The 22,605-nt window shown below is 44.9% G+C and overlaps 1 protein-coding gene across 2 annotated transcripts in view; it reads left to right on the forward strand.

The window, feature by feature from the left end:
• The first annotated feature begins 489 nt into the window (after positions 1 to 489).
• Positions 490 to 22,605, forward strand: part of pak1 (p21 protein (Cdc42/Rac)-activated kinase 1) — a 242,206-nt gene continuing 220,090 nt past the window's right edge. For both annotated transcript variants that reach the window (XM_072477377.1, XM_072477375.1), the window contains exon 1: positions 490 to 676. The gene's annotated coding sequence lies outside the window, so the exon portion shown is untranslated. The remainder of the gene's footprint in view (positions 677 to 22,605) is intronic.

Here is a 22,605-nt window from a genome sequence, read left to right on the forward strand (position 1 = left end):
GAGTTTCAGATGGGGAAGGAAGAAGTGATTCAGATTCCTTACTGCCTCCCAAATCTTGCGTCTCTCTGATGAAGAATCAGTAAACTGCAATGTTAACTCGGTATCTCTCTCTGCACAGATGCTGCCTTGGCCTGCTGAGTATTTCCATAACTTTCTGTTCTTGTTTAAGATTTTCAGCACCTGCAGTACTTTGCCTTTGTCCCAATCCTCAAGGCAAGGATGGAAAGAAAAGAATGGGTTAAAAGAAAAACCCATCGGCCTGTCCCTTTAAGTGATTGCGATGATGTAATGCTCCAAAGCAATGACATCATCGAAAACAGCAACTTCCGGTTTGCGCCTCAACCGAACCTGAGCGGCGGGTGGGCGGGACCAGATGCCGCTCTCCTTGATTGACATGAGCGGGGCACCAATGGGAAGTGGAATACGGGAGGCGGTATCCAATGAGGGGGGGGGGGGGTGCGGTGCACGTGGGGCCGGACCGCTCAGGTTAGGTTGAACCGGCGGCCTGACAACAGGAGGAGCGGCGCCGAGCCCAGCGGCTGGAGGGCGCTTGGGAACCAGGACCAACAGCCAGATCGACACCGTACCAACACCTCTCCCCCCCCCCCCGCCGCATGGGCGGGTAAATTCTGAGGCAGAGCAAAGGAACGCGCCCCGGGCTTCTCGTCGGCGGGAGGTGAGGAACGTGTTTTCTCCAACGTCTGATTTCGAAGGCAGGTTCGAACCAAGCGGCAAGCTGGCCAGCCCCGCCCCGCGCCTCCCGGCAACGGTCGCCCTGGCAACGTCGCGCCGGCCCCGTCCCTCTCTGCCGTCTCCAGGCGACCGTCGCTATGGCAACGGCACGCAGCGTGGCCCGGCATCTGCCGCCTTGCAACGGTCGCCGTGGTAACGGCGCACGTGCCGCGTCGGACGTCGCGTGCTCCCACAACAAACCCCCTTGCCACTCGGCCCGTCCCGGCCGTTCCAGCCCTTTTGTCCAATCGGTTCCAGTCTCCTAGCTCTTTCCCAACAACCCTGCATTTCCCCCCCTATTCAAGTATTTATCTTGTTCCCTTGCTATTGAATATTGAAACTGCTTCCTTCAAACACACACTATATTACAGATCAACATAACTTGTCGAATTTGGGGGCACAACATATTTTCCTGATCTTACTGCTTTTATCGCCAATTATTTTAACTAATGTGTCTTTTTTAAAAATAAATTTAGCGTACCCAATTCATTTTTTCCAATTAAGGGGCAATTTAGTGTGGCCAATCCATCTACCCTGCACATCTTTTGGGTTGTGCAAACACGGGGAGAACACGCAAACACGGGGAGAACACGCAAACACGGGGAGAATGTGGAAACTCCACACGGACAGAGCCGGGATCGATCCTGGGACCTCGGTGCCGTGAGGCAACAGGGCTAACCCACTGTGCCGCCGTGCTGCCTTTAAATATTTGTCTTGTGCTGTGCTTACTGACCATTCTAATGAATTTCTCCTTATTTGCCTCTTCTGTTGTTTTGAACACCTCTATTATATTTATGGTCGCCTTCTCTCGCAGGAGAGCAATCCCAGCTTTTCCAGTTTCACCATTGAACTGAATTCTCTTATCTTGCTATCATTCCTCTGCACCTTCTCCAAAGCCTTGATGCCCTCCTTGCTGAAGCCCGCTGCTCAGAATTAGTGGACAGAATATCCCTGCTGAAGTCTGACCAGTGAGTTATACGGACTAAGCACTTGCTTTCGTACTTCATTCCTCTGATTGTAGAATGTAAGATTTAAAAAAAAAAAAAATTTAGAGCACGCAATTATATTTTTTCCAATTAAGGGGCAATTTAGCGTGGCCACTTCTAATAACCTGCACATCTTTGGGTTGTGGGGGTGAGACCCACGCGGACACTGGGAGAATGTGCAAACTCCACACACACACTGACCCGGGGCCAGGATTGAACCAGGGTCCTCGGTGCAGTGAGGCAGCAGTGCTGACCACTGTGCCGCCAAATGTAAGATCTTTTAAAAACCTCGTCATTGCTTGCTCCACAATTTTTAAACATTGTGGATGTGAACTCTGGAGTCTCTGTCTTCCTGGATCCCAATTGTAAATTGTACTGTTTGAGATTGTAGAATAATGGAATGGCCACTCGAGAGACGGAGGCCATTTGGCCTGTCGTGGCCATGACGACTCACTGCAAGAACAACTCGGCTAGTCCCTTTCCCATGCCTCTTCCCCAGAGGCCTGCATTTCCTTTTTCTCTTCAAGTGCTAATGCAATTTCCTTTTGAAAACCACAATTGAATCTACCTCCAGCAGCCTCCCAGTCAGTGCATTCAAATCCTTTTGTATTACAATTTGTCATTTTTCCTTCCAAAATGCATCATTTCAAACTTTGCTCTGTTAAACTTCATCTGTACATTGGGTTAGATTTAATTTCTTGGTTTAGTATTTTTAGATAAATGTTTGTGTTCAACAAATTTGAATTTATGAATTAATTTATTATAAATCAGACATTTTAATTACAAATGTATCTTGATCTGGTATTGAGCCCTGTTGAAGCATGGTGGTTGTGTTTTTATTGATTTGACAGAGCCCTTTCTGTAGTTGGAGAGTAAAATTTCCAAGGAAGTGATTGTTATGTGCTGATGGTACTCTGAGATTTTAAACCTGTTACTGTGCTGTACATTACTGTACCTGGTCCATTTGTTTACCTATGGCTTTGCACTCCTAGTGGCGAACATCCTCACAGGGTTCTGCATTAAGGCCATTTGCAGGACAAAGCCCTGCCTGGAGACATCTCATTGCCCAGGTGGTTTGAGTTTCTTTTATTTATAGTTTCTCATTTTTTCCCTGGTGAATTAAACTACAAAATAACATCTCTTTTGTTTTACAGTCTTCATTCTTGAGCTGGGGGGTCATTGTTGTGACTATGTGCAAGACCAGATTTTGGAGATCCTTAATTGTCTCCAATTTGCATTATTGCTGGAGCGGGGAAGGGTGGGCTGGTGAATCCTCCCTATTGTGGCAAATGAGAAGAGTTGCTTCGCTATATGCACTCTTCTCGAATCTCATTCATTTCAGTAAGATTTACTCTGGGATTTTTAAATCCTTTTTGAATTAAACGCTGTGTTGATAAGTTTGAATGTACTATCATACAGCACCGAAGGAGGCTATGCCCCTCTTTGAAAGTGCTATCCAACTAGTCCACTCTTCCTGCTCTATTCCCATAGCCTTGCATTTTTCCCCTTGAAGTATTTACCCAATTCAATTTTCAAGATTACTGTTTAATCTGTATTCACTATAGTAGAATCATAGAATTTACAGTGCAGAAGCAGACCATTTGGCCCACCGAGTCTGCACCGGCCCTTGGAAAGAGCACGCTACTCTCCTGTAGGACAATTTAGCGTGGCCAAGTCACCTAACCTGCATGTCTTTGGGTTGTGGTTAGTGAGACCCATGTAGACACGAGGAGAATGTGCAAACTCCACAGGATAAGTGGCCCGAGGCCGGGAGCGAACCAGGGTCCTCGGTTAGTTGCAGTTTGGACCTTTTGCAGTTTTCAGCTCGCTGAGAGAGGTTAGCCAGAGTAAATGACAACTAGATAGACCTGTACTGTAAGCAGAGTAAAGAATTATCATTGACCATGTGGAAGGTGGATGGGGTTTAATCTAATTTTGAGGCTTGTGAGCAAATAGGCTGGAATTCAGCCTCATTTAAAGCTATTGGGAGAATCAGCAGTGGTCGTCGGTGTCTTATTGTAGAACAAAATATAGGTAAGTGATGGGGAAGACCTGGGGTCCTGCAAGGGGTGGGGGGAGAGGGAGGTTCAGAGGTTGCCAGGACTTAAGGGGAGGGTCACCCCAGTCAGAAGGGAGCTTCTGATGTAGCCACTACCTGCCGCCCCCCTCCCCACCCACTTCCTGCCCTGGTTGTACTTCCATTTCCAGCCTCCATCACCCCCTGCCGTATCACCCCATCCGTGAGGCCCTGACCGTCCCAGTGTACAATCGCTACACGGTCGCGGAGGGGATCCTGTCAATGCAATTTCATGTTCCACCCCCGCTGCAGAACCCACCGGTGAATGGGGGTTGTGGGGGTGGGTGGCAGGTGGGTGAGCAGAGTATAAGATTGTGTTTTGGTTTGTGTAGTTGACATGGCCTTGCTTTTAGCGCCCAAGGCTTACTCGATCTTTCGTCATTAATCTGCTACAGGAGAAAAACATAGCAGGTAATTTGTTTTAAAGCTGTGTCAATGATTCTTGAATGATGTTTTAATTCATTTCTGGTTGCTGCACAATTGTTGACAGACCTATAATTGTCAGCTTTCCCACCCTGGCTACATAGCTCAAAGCACATCCTCCAGAGCAGCAGCTCGTAGAACAGGAGGCAACTCGGCCCGTCATGTCTGTGCCAGTTCTGTGTTGGAACAATCTTTTTGACTGTTTTTGGTGCCGTTACTTCTATATTTGTTCGCCGGTTTAGCTCAGTGGGCTGGACAGCTGGTGCGTGACTTTACTTTTTGTAGTGATATTCCAAGCACGTTAAAGTGAGTTGTTGTAAGTTTAAAAAGGCGATTTGTGTCGCTTGGATTTTGAATGCTGTTTGAAAGTGGAACAAAGTAATTGGGCGCCTTATTAACAATTCTTGTCCACTTCCCCATTGGCTTTTCCCTCAAGTATTTGTTTTAATGTAATTCAATTTGCAAACTGTGCTAGATCTGTTGGAATGGAGGAAGAGGGTAAACCAATGTCTGTGTTGAAGCTGCCTTCAGTCACACTACTGAATGATCGCCTTGTCTGAACTGTTTCACTCAGTGAGTTTGTACTTGAGTCTCTTTCAGTAGTGGCATGTGAAGCCTCATTCTTTGAGCAATCAACTCAGCAATATGCTTTATCTAATAATTAGAGACCAAGTACTCACTTGGTTGAGTGGTTTGTCAGCTGGTGAGATTTGTTTTACCATTTGTCTGAGCTGCTGCTTTGCTTTTTAGTCAGAGAGGTCAGGAGTCAGGACCCGGGCCGAGTGTGCTGTTGACATGGTCTCAGTTTTGCACCCAGGACTTATTGTTGTTATTGATCTGCTACATGAGAAACACACCGGGTAATTAATTTTAAAGCTATGTCAGTGATTTTTGGGATTATACTTTTTAATTCATTTCCGGTTGCTGCACAATCGTTGATTGTAATTGTCAGTTCTCCCACCCTGGTTACATAGCTGAAAGCACATCCTCCAGAGAAGCAGCTCGCAGCACACAAGAAGGCCACTCGGTCCATCATGTCTGCCTGTTCCTTGTTGGAACAATCAATTGGTCTACCCCGTTGCCATCGCTGTGTACCTTCCTCTGTTTCTATATATCCCAATTTCCCTTTTAAAGTGGCAATAATCTCTGCTTCCACTGCTCTTTTGTGACCAAGCAATCCGTGCTCCCAACAACTCTGCAGCAAGGAATATCTTCTGACCTACCTCCTCCCTTTCTGGGAAACTAAATTGTTGACCCCTGTTTTAGTGTTTCTTTATTTGCTAGGGGCCGGTTTAGCACAGGGCTAAATTGCTGGCTTTTAAAGCAGACCAAGACAGGCCAGCAACGCGAGTTCAATTCCCGTACCAGCCTCCCCGAACAGGTGCCGGAATGTGGCGACCAGGGGCTTTTCACAGTAACTTCATTTGAAGCCTACTTGTGACAATAAGCAATTTTCATTTCATTCCAAACCTTTTAAAATTTTTAAAGATTTTTTTTTACTGTAAGTAGTCTAATAATGTGTATACTTGGGCTGCTCAAAATTTCCTACATTTTAAGTAGAAAAGGAATAAATACCTTGTGCCCACTATTTTTTTTACGAGTGAAAGCAGCCTGGTTATTTCGATTTGGGCTGGTTCCAATTTGGTTGAGGTGTATTTCTTTCACCTCCTTTGGTGGCTGTCAGTCCCAAGACACTTATCCACATAACCCAGTTTGATTCCCCAGTGTGCAGTGCTGCACTGCTGGAGGTACCAGTTGTTACTTTGGAGATACAAACCCAAAAACACTTTTTGGGGATGGAGGGGATATGGTAGGTAACTAATAATAATAATCTTTATTAGTGTCACAAGTAGACTTACATTAACACTGCAATGAAGTTACTGTGAAAATCCCCTAGTCGCCACATTCCGGCGCCTGTTCGGGTACACAGAGGGAGAATTCAGAATGTCCAATTCACCGAACAAGCACGTCTTTCGGGACTTGTGGGAGGAAACCGGAGCACCCGGAGGAAACTCACACAGACACTGGGAGAATGTGCAGACGCTGCACAGACAGTGACTCAAGCCGGGAATCTAACCTGGGACCCTGGTGCTGTGAAGCAACAGTGCTAACCATTGTGCTACCCTGCCGCTAGGCACGACTCAATGACAAGACTCAAAAGAGCACAAGGACTTTCTCTGCAGCTTTCCTTGTTAACCAATGCCATGAGAAACAAATTCATTCCGCATTTGTCTCATCGTGCCCCTGTTTCCTAAGCAGATATGTAGTTCTCATTTAACTCGCATCAATATTCCACAAAGAGCAATAAGGGGGATCCCCATTTGTGTAGTACCTTTCAAGATGCACCAAAGCACTTGACAGCCAAATAAATGCAGCCCCACAAACTGTACAGAGATAATGAGCAGCTAACTTTGTTCCGGAATATCGCATTTGGGATAAATATTGGACAGGACACTGGAGGGAAATTCCCCTGCTCTTCTTTGTATCATTTCCTGGGATGTTTTACATTCACTTGAGAGGTCACATGAAGCCTCTGATTAACATCTTATCTGAAAGATGGCATCTCCTGACAAGTACAGTGTCTACCTCAGTGCTGTACTGAGCATCAGGTTTTATGCACCAGTCTCTGGAGTAGAATTTGAACCCATTTGAACTTTCTGACTCTGAGGAGTGCTTACCGAACCACAGCTGACACATGAGATGTCTTGTTAATCCATTTTTAGTGGTTACGGGAGGAAAGCCGGCCTGGAAACCATGAAAACCACCTATTCCTCAAGGACTGGAATGGGAGCTGTGTAACATTTCCGCCTGAGTCACCGAACATGCAAACAGAGTTTGGCGTTACACCTCAGCCGTGATGACAGACAAGTCCGTCCTTGCCAGCGCCGTCAATAGTATTGCATTTCATTACTCTGACATGTTCCGCAGAAAAACCCAGCGGTACGATTATTGACTGCGACCTTCCAAATGTATGTAGTGGCTAGAGATGCTGTTTAACTCCTGAGAAAACTCATGAATATTGTTCAGCTGACACTGCTGGAGGGTTAATTTTCAATTGGGAGTAATTGGAAGAAGCACATCACAGTGTTAAAGTGCACCAGTTTAAAGTGCATTTTCCCTTTTTACTATAGCAACAGGTTGACCATGGTGGTGCTGCTGGGGACTTGGAAAGAAATGTCTCTCTTCCTAGCTATTTTACCTCGTCCAGAACAATGAGAGCCAGAGGATGTGGCCTGTATTTGGAAGAGGGAAAACTCACAGCTAATCTGTTTGGATTGGGCAATGTGGAACAGATTCCACAACAAGACCGTGAAATAGATAGTGTTAGAATCCTGGACCAGACCCCAACATTTGTTTGGGTACCGTACAAGAACCCCAAGTGAGGAAAGGACACTTCACTCCACTCCAGGAGTGATTCCACACACAAATTGGTATATGGTGTATTACAACAAACTTTGTTAACTTCTGTGAGGGCCACGAAGAATCCAGCACGAGTTTGTAGAATCGAAAGAAAGAACTTTATTTACAATTACATATATATATATATACAGCAGCAGCAGTACTCCACCACTGCTCTCTCCTCTCCAGCTGGTTCCACACTGGCCAGCTCTATTTATGCAGGTGATTCTGCTAATGATTTCTCCACTGCCCCCCCCCCCCCCTCATTGTGGGGAGCTCCTACTCACTAAGAATTGTGGGATTGGCAATAGTCCCCAGCCAGTTGTAATCAGGCAGGTTATAACTTCAACAAAGGAATAAGTTACACTAGCATCACAAAAAATAGCTTTCAATTGCCACGTTAAACAATTCTTAACAATAAAAGGAAACACTTTAACTTCTTACTGATACCTTCTCGATCTTCAATTAAGCGAAGCCATTTCAGATCAAAAACCACTTCCAAAACAATTAATAAACGTAGGGACGCTTGCTCTTGTAAAGGTCCTTCCTGTTGATTCCCTTTTCCCCCTTTATCTTTTGACGTTATCGTTTTGATCCCTGGATGCTAAACGGATGGGAAATGAGGATTTCAAAAGTTACAAAAGGGAAAACTGCCAGCTTTTGAGAGCAAAACTCAGACTTTGTGGTCCCAATCGGTTCGATTGGTTGGCTGGTGGCAAATGAATTGGCCAAAAGGCCGTATTCTGCCCGGTAACAGGTGGGGATTGGATCCTGCTGGAGTGGCATGATTTCCAAAGACCCAAGGAAAGCAAAGTTTGAATCCTGGATGTGAAAAGTAAAGGACCTGCTCTCTCCCTCGTGTTCTCTCCAAAAAAGCTGCTGTATTTTTTTAAACTGCAGAGACCAGAATAAATTTACAGTTAAAATCTCAAACTGAGAGCAAAGTTTGAAGAGAAGAAAGGTGCTAGAAATGGCCATCTGTAACAAAGACTTTTGACTTTCATCCTTATTATTTTCACCCCTCTCTTCCCCTCTGTGATTGTTTGTCGTGTGTGTGTGTATATCTAGAGGATGGGGAAAGTTATAGTGGGGGGGGGGGGTGTATATATAGAGTGTGGGGGAAATATATAGTGGGGGGGGGGGTGTATATAGAGGGTGGGGGAAAGTTATAGTGGGGGTGGGATTAGGAATTAGATGATAGTAAACCAATTGTATTTGCTGCATATTTCATTGCTGTTCTTGTTATAAATAAAAAATAATTGTGTTTAAATTAAAAAACCCGGTGACTTGTAATTATTGGGCAGCCAAGAGCCAAAGAATTATTGGCTAATTCAATTGTGCTGTGAGTCAGGGTGAAGTGGGGCTGGAATTGACTGTGCACTAGCCCAGGGGGTCAAAACACTGCCATCTGGTAGAGATTTCTTGGAAATACTGCTTGGAGAGAAAAAGCCTTTCATTCACCAGCTGCAAGTCCTGCTGTCTTTGGCAGACTTGCTACAGACCTGGCTCCTTCCATTAACTACATCATCTTTATCCCACTCCGATCCCCTGACCTGCTTATCCAAGTCTAAAAGTAATGTCTCAAATTATCTACTCTCCAGGAAATCCCCAGCAATCATAACAAAATTCCATTAGGTCGTGTATAGATAAACACATACATGGTTGAAATGAATGATGATCTCACTTTTACAACACCCTATTTGCAGCCACAGAGTCTGGATACCTTAACCTAGATTCTTTAATACTATTACTGAAACAGATATACATTAATGAACTCGGTCTTTAATAAACATGACAGTGATAAATATAAAATACTATATATACCAATTTCGTGCACTCATCACAATAGTGTTGAATCATTTAAATGAAAGCTGGATTTCTTTCAGAAAATAACATTTTGGGTTACTGTTATATGAGCAATGTTAGTCATGACATGTGGTAGTATGGACCAATGGTTCCCAATGGGGCTGGTTTAGCACAGGGCTAAAGAGCTGGCTTTTAAAGCAGACCAAGACAAGCCAGCAGCACGGTTCAATTCCCGTACCAGCCTCCCCGAACAGGCGCCGGAATGTGATGACTGGGGGCTTTTCACAGTAACTTCATTTGAAGCCTACTGGTGACAATAAGCGATTTTCATTTTTTGTTTTTCCTTTTAAAGTGCTCAACACTGGAATTTCCCTCCGTTCGTAGCTGTGTCTGCTATAGACTGGTTGATAGAGATTGATTGCCACGATTAGTCAATCTCTCCATTATCATGTATCATTGACCGCCATGATGGTCAAAGATGGACTTTGGTCTTTTCTCCTTTAGTAATTCCGATGTGGTCACAGATGATGTGTTGATAGTCAGGGACAGAAGATTTTTTTGTGTTGGTGTCAGTGAAGGTTTTGTTCCATCAGCTTGTAAAATGTATCTTACATGACCAGAAATAGCCAAAAGGTAATCTTGCAAAAACAAAAGCAGAAAATGCTGGAAGATCTCAGCTGGTCTTACAGCATCTGTGGATAGAGAACGGAGACAACTGTTCATCAAAGCTAAAGTAATCTTGCTGAATTGGCTAACATTTGGCTATTGGCAAACTTTATTTTACGTTTAAACTTAGTCTCTCCAGTGACCATTTGGTTGGCAATTTTTCACAGCGGGGATGAGGTGGGGGTAGCTTTAGCCACAATCCAGTGGTCACGCACTTGCCTCTGAATCAGCAAGGTTGTCAGACAACAAGTGTCTGTCATTTCAGTACAGTACTGAGGAGTGCTTTACTATTGGAGGTGACATGTGGGTTAAAAGATCCCACAGCACTATTTTGAACAAAAGCAAGGGAGTCTCAGACTGGCCAATATTTATCCATCAACAAACATCACTATGGTCATTATTTCATTGCTGTTTGTGGAAGCTTGCTGTTCACAAATCGGTTGCTGTGTTTCCTACAGTAGTGATTGGACTTTAGTATTTAAAAATGTATTTACTTTGTTCCTTGGTTGAATATGACCTGTATTTGGGAAAATAATTCCACACATGTACCACTGATGGCAATTGACATATTTGGATTGGATTTATTGTCACGTGTACTGAGGTACAATGAAAAGTATTGTTCTGCGTACAGTTGTAGCCACCTGGGTTGGCCACTTTCCGACTTAAAATGGAGATCCGCGAAGACTACAGGGAAATTCAGCCAACACAGGCAAAAACTAGCAGGTGCAAAGTCTCCTGTGTATGTGACTTTGCAGAAACCCAGACAGCACTGAAACCGGGGGCCATCTGCATATTAATGAGCGATCCCTGGGAACAATTGAAACATTTAAGGTGAATAAAGCCAAGCCAGACTCCTCGGCGCCAGCAGGGGCCAAGACAAAGGAAGGCCAACGGACACCTAGGGACCGCCCAGCGATCAGGGAACAGCTCCAGCATTGGAGAAATCGATCCAAGTGATCGGAACGTAGTCCAATCACTTGGAACCAGGTACGGGGTCCACCCCGAACGGCGCGAAGTCCCTGGGGACGATAAAGTAGAGTCCCCAAGTTCAAATCGTCCTTCTTGGCAGGGTCACTCAGCAGCGAACCAACCCTTGACAGTGAACTGCCTAAGCTGCCACATCAACCAAGAAAGTCTCCAGTCAACGCACGCTACGAGATAGGCGCTCCTAGCTACCAGTCCGTACCAGCTTTTGAATCCTGCAGGCTCAGAATCGAACAAAAGGCCATTTGTTCCCCTGACCTGGTGGGCCAGTTCCAAGCTAAGTATAGGTCTTTTAGTGATAGAGATAGCCTAGTGAGTAGAGTTTTATGCATGAGTAGTGATTGACTGTGTATAATAAATGTGTTTTGATTTGAATCTTACTAATTGGTGTGTCGAGTTATTGATCAGTACTTGAACCTGAACCTCGTGGTGGTATCATAAAGATACCTGACGACTCTAGAGCAAAGGTTATAGTAACAGAGCAAATTAAGTAAAGACCCAACGAGCAACAAATTAGGAGCCAACCAAAGTTAGCAACACAGTCCAGACAGATTGTTCCGCACTTGAAAAGGACATGACATCATCATAGATATCATCATAGAATTTATACGATAGTTACACAATATAAATACATAGTCACAGGCATCGGGTGAAGCATATGGAGTGTAGTCCTACTCAATAGAGAGGATGTGTGGAGAGATCAGTTCGGTCCATAAGAGGGTCATTCAGGAGTCTGGTAACTGCGGGGAAGAAGCTGTTTTTGAGTCTGTGAGTACGTGTTCTCAGACTTTTGTACCACCTGCCCGATGGAAGAGTGAATAAACAGGAGAAAACTAACCCATAACCTGGGAGAGGCAATACAAAAGACACGGGTGAAAGGTGGGAACGTACTGGTGAAATTGAAGGAGAAAAGGTGCAACTGCATCTCGACAAAATTATTTTCTCGGCTGTGAATATCACTGTGTCACACTGGCACTGACAGACCTGCAGCATACAACCAGCGGAATTCTCGCCCTCCTAGCTGTCTCTCCCTGCCTCTGTAACCTTCTCCAAACCTACAGTCCACTGTGATCAATCTGTTCCTCTCGCACATCCCTAATTTTCTTCTATCTTTCCCTCATTGGTGGCACTGCCTAGCATCTTAAACTGTGGAACTCCCATATTATATGCAATTCGCATACCGCTGCAACCGGTCCACGTCAGACACCATTTCCCTGGCCCTACACTCATCCCAAGAGCATCTCGAAAACAAGGACTCCTACATTAGACTCTTATTTATTGACTACAGCTCCGCCTTCAATACCATAATCCCAGCCAAGCTCATATCAAAGCTCCAAAACCTAGGACTTGGCTCCCCTCTCTGCAACTGGATCCTTGATTTTGTGACCAACAGACCACAATGAGTAAGAATGAACAACAGCACCTCCGCCACAATAGTCCTCAACACCGGCGCCCCGCAAGGCTGCGTACTTAGCCCCCTACTCTACTCCCTGTATACACACACTACTGCGTGGCAAAACTTGATTCCAACTCCATCTACAAGTTTGCTGACGATATGACCATAGTGGGCCGGATCTCGAATAACGATGAGTCCGAATACAGGAGGGAGATAGAGAACCCAGTGGAGTGGTGTAGCGACAACAATCTCTCCTTCAATGCCAGCAAAACTAAAGAGCTGGTAATTGACTTCAGGAAGCAAAGTACTGTACACACCCCTGTCAGCATCAACGGGGCCGAGGTGGAGATGGTGAGCAGTTTCAAATTCCTAGGGGTACACATCACCAAAAATCTGTCCTGGTCCACCCACGTCGACGTTACCACCAAGAAAGCACAACAGCGCCTATACTTCCTCAGGAAACTAAGGAAATTCGGCATGTCCACATTGACTCTTGCCAACTTTTACAGATGCACCATAGAAACCATCCTATCGGGCTGCATCACAGCCTGGTATGGCAACTGCTCGACCCAGGACCGTAAGAAACTTCAGAGAGTCGTGAACACCACCCAGTCCATCACACGAACTTGCCTCCCATCCATTGACTCCATGTACACCTCCCGCTGCCTGGTGAAAGCGGGCAGTATAATCAAAGATCCCTCCCATCCGGCTTACTCCCTCTTCCAACTTCTTCCATCGGGCAGGAGATACAGAAGTCTGAGAACACGCACGAACAGACTCAAAAACAGCTTCTTCCCCACTGTCACCAGACTCCTAAATGACCCTCTTATGGACTGACTTCATTAACACTACACCCTGTATGCTTCATCCGATGCCGGTGCTTATGTAGTTACATTGTATATGTTGTGTTGCCCTATTATGTATTTTCTTTTATTCCCTTTCCTTCTCATGTACTTAATGATCTGTTGAGCTGCTCGCAGAAAAATACTTTTCACTGTACCTCGGTACACGTGACAGTAAACCAATCCAATCCAATTAAACTTCTCCAACTCCTCCTTTAAGACACTCCTCTGTAAAACCTTACCTCTGTGACCAAGCTTTTGACAATGTCCCATTATCTCCTTGTGTCGTTTGGTGTTAAATTTCGTTCGATTATTCCTGCGAAGTGCCTTAAACGGTGCTTTACTATGCTCCCATGCTATATAAATGTGAATTATTGTTAATTTTTGGTTTAAATAAATTTTATGGGGGCATGGAGTGAAACCTCACATTCCACTTGCTCCAATTTTTCAGGCAGTCATTACATTTCTGGTGCTTACAAAATGCCACTCCCTTGGTTAATGACAAATCTATAGACACAAATTACTGCTTTGCCTTTTGCTGCCAACCATTCATTTGTGTCTTTGGAATCTGTATCGTTTCCACAGCATTATTTGATCTCGTCAAGTTACTTTAGGTATATTAAGCAGACGCAACACTAAAAGTCCAGTTAGCAGATCTTATTGCTGCCGAAATGCTACGGACAGGAGTTGCCCTCCTTAAGGTTTAAAGGTTATCTTGGCTATCTTGTAGCATCAGCAGCTTTCGTTGCCTGTTTTGTATTCTTTTGTATCTAGCTGGTCATGGCCTTTTGTCTGATTTGCAAGAATTAATAATTCAGAAGGTTTTAATGATGGCAGTGTCTGCCCTCTTGGCTCTGTGTCTGTCTGGGTAACTCGAGGAATTTTTAAAGAGACATAGTCTTCCTGGTGAAAATGTTTGACAACTTTTCTCTTGTGACAAGAGCAAAACCATTGGCTGATGGGCATTTACATCACTGTGTTTATATTTAAAGGATAAAGTTGTAAGATCGTGGAAGGGTGAGCAGAATAGTGCTCTGGAGAGATAAGCAGTGCATCACAGCGGAGCCCCCATGTTGCCTAAATGTGTGCTTTTTCCAGTAGGTTTGACTTTGATGCCAATCCAACAGCCTCCCTATCGCCAACAGAGCTGAGATATCTTCATTTAAAATTAAAAGCAGGGATCAAACTTCTTTTATGAACTTCTAAATGTGTAGTTGGGCAGAAATTAATTTGCTACGCAATTAGATGATCTTACCCAGAGTGAACCGTAGGGTCTTCCCATTGAATTGGATGTTACAGGGCCATTGAAGGGATAGTTTAGCTAAGGACCCTGCCTCTTGTTCACATTACAGTACGAGAAGAATAATCAAGATTGACTTTTGCACCCAATTTGATCCCCTCAGACTCCCATTGTCTAATTAACCTATCAAGAATCACACATTTAATATGACCATTTTATTGCATATGAATATAAGAGCTCTAACCTTCAGGAAACCAATACCAATTTGTATTTATTTACTTAACCCCTTTTAATGTATTTAAACTTCCCGAGGGGCTTCACTGGAGCATTATAGAACAACATATGACACTAACCGCGTAAAAATATATTGGAGTGCATGGAGAAAACCTTATGTTCTTGACGCAAAGCCTTGTATAGTACATGTATATATTCAGAACTCTCAATAATTTGTATAGAGCCTTTAATGCAATACAATTTCCCACAGCATTTCACAGGAGTGTGAAGCAATGAAGATCTGACGGGGAAATGACCAAAATCTTGATCAAGGGATAGGTTTTAAGGAGCCGTGCAAGGGATAGGTTTTAAGGAGCCGTGCAAGGGATAGGTTTTAAGGTGGAAAAGGGAGGTGGACAAATTGTTTTGAGGAAGGAATTCCAGAGCCGAGGACCTTGGCAGATGAAGCAGTGGATTGAATAAAGTCTGGGGTTACGGGGATAGGGTGGAGGTGGAGGCTTGGGTAGGGTGCTCTTTCCAAGGGCCGGTGCAGATTCGATGGGCCAAATGTCTGCCTACTGCACTGTAAATTCTATGATTGGTGAATGGGACTTGGTGTGAGTTAGGACACTGAGATGACCTCTAGTTTACGGAGGATAGAATGTGGGAGGTTGCCCAGGACTGTCTTGGAACAGTCAAGTCCAGGGCGGCATGTTGTCATAGTGGCTAGCACTGCTGCCTCACAGTGCCAGGGACCCGGGTTCAATTCCGGCTTCGGGTGACTGTCTGTGTGGAGTTTGCACGTTCTCCCTGTGCCTGTGTGGGTTTTCCCCGGGTGCTTCAGTTTCCGCCCACAGGCCAAAGATGTACAAGTTAGGTGGATTGGCCATGCTAAATTGCTTCTAAGTGCCCAATGGTTCGGTGGGTTATAAGGATAAGGTGGGGGATTGAGCCTAGGAGGGTCTTTCAGATGGTCAGTGCAGACTCTATGGCTTCCTCCTGCACTGTAGGGATTCTACGATTTAGCGGTATGTAATAGGGTTTCAGCTGAGGATGTACTGAGGCAGGGATGGAAACATGCACTGCTACCGAGGTGTAGATAGATGGTCTTTGTAATGTCAAGGATATGTGATTGACTGCCAATAACTCACTTTCTTATCTGAGAATCCAGTTTGATTTGTTACGAATGCCAATGGTGATTTTGCAATGCTCTGTATTTTCGTTATCTGTTTCACTGAGTCAAGACAGATAGAAATCTGCTGTCAGGCAGGATTTCTATTAATCACCATCAGAGTCCATTGCCCAATCGATACAGTAGTCAGTCTTTCACCAACTAGCTCGGGGCCAGTGTTAACTCTTAATTTGTTTAAAAATGCAACCTGGAATTGGTTTTGTTCTCGCAGAATGCGTTCGTCTTCAGTGCAAGGAGTTTGCACCAAAGGTTTTCCACTTCTGATTCTAATTTCAGGCAAAGCACGGCTCATCCGATGAGAAACAGTTTGGTTTACTTTGGTAAATGTATCTTGCCATCAGCAAGTTTTGCCAAGGGGTGACCGTATTAACTTTTCTTCCCTTGTGTAATGTGCCTTTCGCATCAAAGCATCTCTGTAACATGCACACCAATGAATTATTTTTTGAAGTATGGGAATGGTTGCATGGACAATATTTAGTACATTGACAGTCTGAGAAGTCATACTTTTAAAAAATAAATTTAGAGTATCCAATTATTTTTTTTCCAATTAAGGGGCAATTTAACGTGGCTAATCCACCTAACCTGCACATCTTTGGGTTGTGGGGCGAAACCCACGCAAACATGGGGAGAATGTGCAAACTCCACACGGACAGCGAGAAGTCCTACTTAAATTGAGTGCACCACACAAGATTAAAACTTATTGATTTAACATCATCTTAAATTACTTGCACCACAATCATTACCAGTGGCACACCTATGTCTGCAAAGTGCATAACTCAAAATGTATTCCACAGGTAGGATGCAACTTTGGAAAAGCAAAGTCTATAATTGTATCATAGTGTGTTTCAAGATGTCTCATAGAATCCCTACAGTGCAGAAGGAGGTCATCTGGCCCAGAGTCAGCACCATCCCCAGGAACGGGTACCCTACCTGGGCGGCATGGTGGCGCAGTGGTTAGCACTGCTGCCTCACGATGCCTAGGACCCGGGTTCGATCCTGGCCCCGGGTGTGGAATTTGCACATTCTCCCCGTGTTTGCGTGGGTCTCACCCCACAACCCAAAGATGTGCAGTTAGGTGGATTGGCCATGCTAAATTGCACGTTAATTGGACAAAATAATTGGGTACTCTAAATTTATTTATTTTTTTTACATTAAATTAAAAAAATTATTAAATAAACAAAGAAAGAGTATGCTACCTAGGCCCACACCTCCATCCTATGCCCATAACTCCGTAACCCTATCAAACCTTTTTAGAAACTTATGGGTCAATTTAGCATGGCCAATCCACCTAACCTGCATATCTTTGGAGTGTGGGAGGAAACCGGAGCATCTGGAGGAAACCCACGCATACACTGGGAGAACGTGCAGACTCCGCACAGACATTGATCAGAATCCGGATTTGAATCTGGGACCTTGGTGCTGTGAGGCAGCAGTGCTAACCACTGTGCCTCCGTACCACCCATGTCAGATGTGAAAATTTTAGATTCTGGTTTAAAAGAAATTAGTTCAGCGTGCACAGATATATTTGCATATTGCTGACACGTTGGTGACAAGATTGTACAATGCTTGGTAAGAGTTTGTATTGGTATATCTATTGAGTGAGTTAATCTCACTTGCGAAGCTCTGAGCAAAGGGCAACTACCTTTCCGACAGGGAAAAGAAGCTGAACTCACTTTTTTTATATCTCTTTGGGGTCTGCTTTAGCATGTTAACAGTGCCTCGCTGACCAGTAGATGCTGTTATCTAGCCTGTTAAAAAACTGAATGTATTGGTAAAGTGATTACAGTGAAACATTCAAAGAAGAACAAGGAATTTGTCCAGTGTCCTGCTCAACGTTACTCTTCAGTGTCCGCCCTGTCGCAGTTAGTAGTACTCTTGTCCCTGATTCAGGTTCCAGACTTGCTTTAGGACTGAGCACAGTGACTTAGATTAAATTTCCCAATACAGTATGGAGAGAGTTCTACAGTGATGGGAGGTGCTGTCTTTTGGATGAGATGATATGGCGAGACACCATCTGTCCTCTCAAAGTGAACGATCCCATGGCACTGGTGTGAATAAAAGCAGGGGAGTTATCTCTGTTCTGGCCATTATTTATCCCTCAATCCACATCACAAAAACAGATTTTCTGGTCATCACGTTGTGTGGGAGCTTGCTGTGCCGCATTTCCTTATCATTACCACTAACTACGTTTCAAGAATAAAAGTATTCTCACTCCCACGACCCAAGGATGGGGATTGGCCATGCCAAATTACTGCCTAATTGGAAAAAAAATACTTACATTGTGTACCTTATGTTGCCCTATTATGTATTTTCTTTTCATGTACTAAATGATCTGTTTGATCTGCACACAGAAAAATAAATGAAAATACATAATAGGGCAACACAATACTTTTTGTTGTACCTCGGTACACGTGACAATAAATCAAATCCAAATCCTGAATAAAAGTACTTTATTAACTGAAAAGTGTTTTTGGATGTCTGGTGGAAGTAAAGGTGTACAAGTCTCTCTCTCTCTCTCTTTCTTCATGCCCTTGTGTTCTCTCGCATTCTCTCACTCTCTCCAACTGCTCTCGTGTTCTCTCACACTATCTTTCCTCCTGCTTTGTTCTCTCTTTCTCTTTCCCCCTGCCCTCGTGTCCCCTCACTCTCTCCCTATTTCCTTGTGTCCTCTCTCTTTCTCTTTCCCCCTGCCCTTGTGCTCTCTCCCTCATTCCTCATGCTTTCTCTGCACCCCTCCATTCTGACTTGTGCACTTCCCTCCCTCCATCACCTTCCCCAACCAGAATTCAGATAAACAGTTTCTTCCTCTGCTGTTTTTGTGGGATGTTGCTGATGTTGAATAAGTTATTGCACTCTTTGTGAAGTGCTTTCAGATATTTTGACTGTGTTATAGGGTGTTATATTCACATAACTATTTATTTTCCCTTTCTCCCACACAATCTTTTTCAAGAAAGAAATGTCATTTTCCCACTTTGGCAGTGACTGCTCCTGACAGTCTCTGGGCCCTTGAGGCATATTCAATTTCTTCATCTTGTGCCTCAAGTGCTCCTTTTTCTGTCAACATCTCCCTCCTTCTTGACATGCTGATTACATTTCTGGATTGCTTTTTTACATGCACCAATTTGCCTAACTTTGACAAGTGGCATTATTCATATGAGTCTAGAATATCAATGCAAGTCAGCTCTTTGACATCGAAGGGAGTCACAGCTGAACCCAGTCTCCCCCCCCCCCCCCCCCCCCCCAATGTCAGAACCTTACCTTTGTCTATCCAGCGGTGCAGGTTGCAGAGCAGTCCTGGTCTGTTTTGTTTCCATGTGTTGCACCAGGAGTACTGATGCAATGGTGGAACCCCTGTTGCTGCTGTTATTGACATTAGTTGGGACTGATAGTTTCCGGCTTTCTATAGTCAGCTGCCTCAATAGTGACACTGATACCAGAAGCCAAGCTCCTGGGTTCAGATCCCTCTGTGAAGACTTGAGCACATATTCCAGTCCGACACTTTAGAGGAATGCTGGGAGAGTGGTACAATGTCGGAGGTGCCATCTTTCAGAGGAGACTTGAAGCGGAGGCCCTCACTACTTCTTTAGGTGGGCATTAAAACACCCCATTGCCTGCCTTGAAGCAGAAGAGGAGAATTCTCCCAGTGACCAACATTATCCCTCGTATGCTGTCACCGCAACAGGATATCTGCTTATTTATCTTGTAAATGTTTGTGCAAGCTTACTTTGTGCAGGTTGTTTAGCATACCCAATGTTGCAGTTATCCCAGAAACCCCCCAAAAATGGGCAGGATTAAGACCACAAGACATAGGAGCAGAATTAGGCCACTCTGCCCATCGAATCTGCTCCGCCATTCAATCATGGCTGATATTTGTCTCATCCTCATTCTCCTGCCTTCTCCCCATAACCCCTGATCCCCTTATTGATCAAAAACCTATCAATCTCTGTTTTAAAGGCCCTCTGTGATTTGGCCTCCACAGCCTTCTGCGGCAAAAGGTTCCACCCTCTGGCTGAAGAAATTCCTCCTCATCTCTGTTTTAAAGGATCGCCCCTTTAGTCTGAGATTGTATCCTCTGCTTCTAGTTTTTCCTACAAGTGGAAACATTCTCTCCACGTCCACTCTATCCAGATCACGCAGTATCCTGTAAGTTTCAATAAGATCCCCCCTCATCCTTCTAAACTCCAACGAATACAGACCCAGAGTCTTCAACCGTTCCTCATACGACAAGCTCTTCATTCCAGGGATCATTCTTGTGAACCTCCTCTGGACCCTTTCCAAGGCCAGCACATCCTTCCATAGAATCATAGAATTTACAGTGCAGAAGGAGGCCATTCGTCCCATCGAGTCTGCACTGGCTCTTGGAAAGAGCACCTTACCCAAGGTTAATACCTCCACCCTATCCCCATAACCCAGTAACCCCACCCAACATTAAGGGACATTTTGGACACTAAGGGCAATTTTATCATGGCCAATCCACCTAACCTGCACATCTTTGGACTGTGGGAGGAAACCGGAGCACCCGGAGGAACCGCACGCGCACACTGGGAGGAAGTGCAGACTCCGCACAGACAGTGACCCAAGCCGGAATCGAACCTGGGACCCTGGAGCTGTGAAGCAATTGTGCTATCCACAATGCTATCGTGCTGCCCCAAATGTTTACCATTGATTTGGTGTTCTACCTGCCAACTGCTCATAGAGAAAACATTAGATACGGGGTGTCCTTAGATACGGGGCCCAAAACTGCTCACAATACTCCAAATGTGGTCTGACCAGAACCTTACACAGCCTCAGAAGTACATCCCTAGTCTTATATTCTAGCCCTCTCGACATGAATGCTAACATTGAATTTGCCTTCCTAACTGCCGACTGAACCTGCACGTTAACCTTAAGAGAATCGTGAACAAGGACAGGACTTGCCATGCCCCTAGCCAAGCTGTTCCAGTACAGCTACAATGCTGGCATCTATCTGGCAATGTGGAAAATTGCCCAGGTATGTCCTGCACACAAAAAGCAGAAAAAATCCAACCTGGCTAATTAACACCCTATTAGTCTACTCTCAATCATCAGTAAAGTGATGGAAGGGGTCATCAACAGTGCAATCAAGCGGCTCTTACTCAGCAATAACCTGCTCACTAAACACTCAGTTTGGGTTCCGGCCTGGGTCACTCAGCTCCTGATCTCATTACAGCCTTGGTCAAACATGGGCAAAAGAGCTGAACTCCTGAGGCGAGGCAGAATTTGACATTTGATTGTGTATGGCATCAAGGAGCCCTAGAAAAACTGGAGTCCATGGGGATCAGGGAGAAACCTCTCCACTGGTTGGAGTCATACCTAGCACAAAGGAAGATAGTTGTGGTAGTTCGAGGTCAGTCATTCAGTCCCGGGCCATCACTGTAGTAGCTCCTCAGCGTAGCGCCCTAGGCCCATGCATGCTCAGCTGCTTCATCAATGACCTTCCAACATAATGTCAGATGTGGGGATGTTCGCAGATGATTGCAGCACCATTCACAACTCCTCAGACACTGAAGCAGTCCACATGTAAATGCAGCAAGACCATGACAATACCCAGGCTTGGGCAGGCAAGTGGCAGGTAATAATTGTGCCACACACGTGTCAGGCAATGACCATCTCGAATAAGAGAGAACCAAATAATCGTCCCTTGACATTCAATGGCAATAAATCAAATCATTACCATCACTGAATTCCCCCATTATCAACATCCTGAGGGTTACCATTGACCACAAGCTGAACTGGACTGTTCATATAAATACTGTGGCTACAAGCGCAGGTCAGAGGTTAGGAATCCTGCAGCGAGGAATTTCCCTCTTGACTCCCCAAAGCCAGGAGTGTGATGGGATACTCCCCACTTGCCTGGATGAGTGCAGTTCCAACACTCAAGAAGCTCAACGCCATCCAGTACAAAGCAGCCTGCTTAATCGACAACCCTTCCACAAACATTCACCCTCTCAAATACCGATGCACAGTAGTAGCAGGGTGTACCATCTACAAGATGAACTGCAGGATCCAAGGCTTCTTAGGCATCATCTTCCAAACCCACAATCACTACATCTAGAAGGACAAAGGCAGTAGATGCATGGAAACACCACCACCTGGAAATTTCCCACTAAGTCACTCACCATCCTGACTTGGAAATACATTGCCAATCCTTCACTGTCAGTGGGTCGAAATCCTGGACCTCCCTCCCTAATAGCACAGTATGTATACCTACACCACATGGACTGCAGCGGTTCAAGAAGGCAGTTTGATACATGGTTGTCTGTGATGGGTCTCCTTGTGCATAGTGTCAGGTGGGGCTTTGTTTAACTTGTGCTACTATGTGATGCTTGATAAATGTTATCATTACTGAATGGTGCAGAGACCTTAAGACTGGGTGGCACAGTGCATCACAGCACCAGGGACCCATGTTGAAGCCCAGCCTTGGGTGTGTCTGTCTGTGTGGAGTTTGCACGTTCACCCCCTGTCTGCGTGGGTTTGCTCCCAGTGCTCCGGTTTCCTCCCACAGTCCAGAGATGTGCAGGTTAGGTGGATTGGTCATACTAGAATTGACAGCACGGTAGCATTGTGGATAGCACAAATGCTTCACAGCTCCAGGGTCCCAGGTTCGATTCCGGCTTGGGTCACTGTCTGT

Source organism: Scyliorhinus torazame, chromosome 15, assembly GCF_047496885.1.
Source record: "Scyliorhinus torazame isolate Kashiwa2021f chromosome 15, sScyTor2.1, whole genome shotgun sequence".
NCBI lineage: Eukaryota > Metazoa > Chordata > Chondrichthyes > Carcharhiniformes > Scyliorhinidae > Scyliorhinus > Scyliorhinus torazame.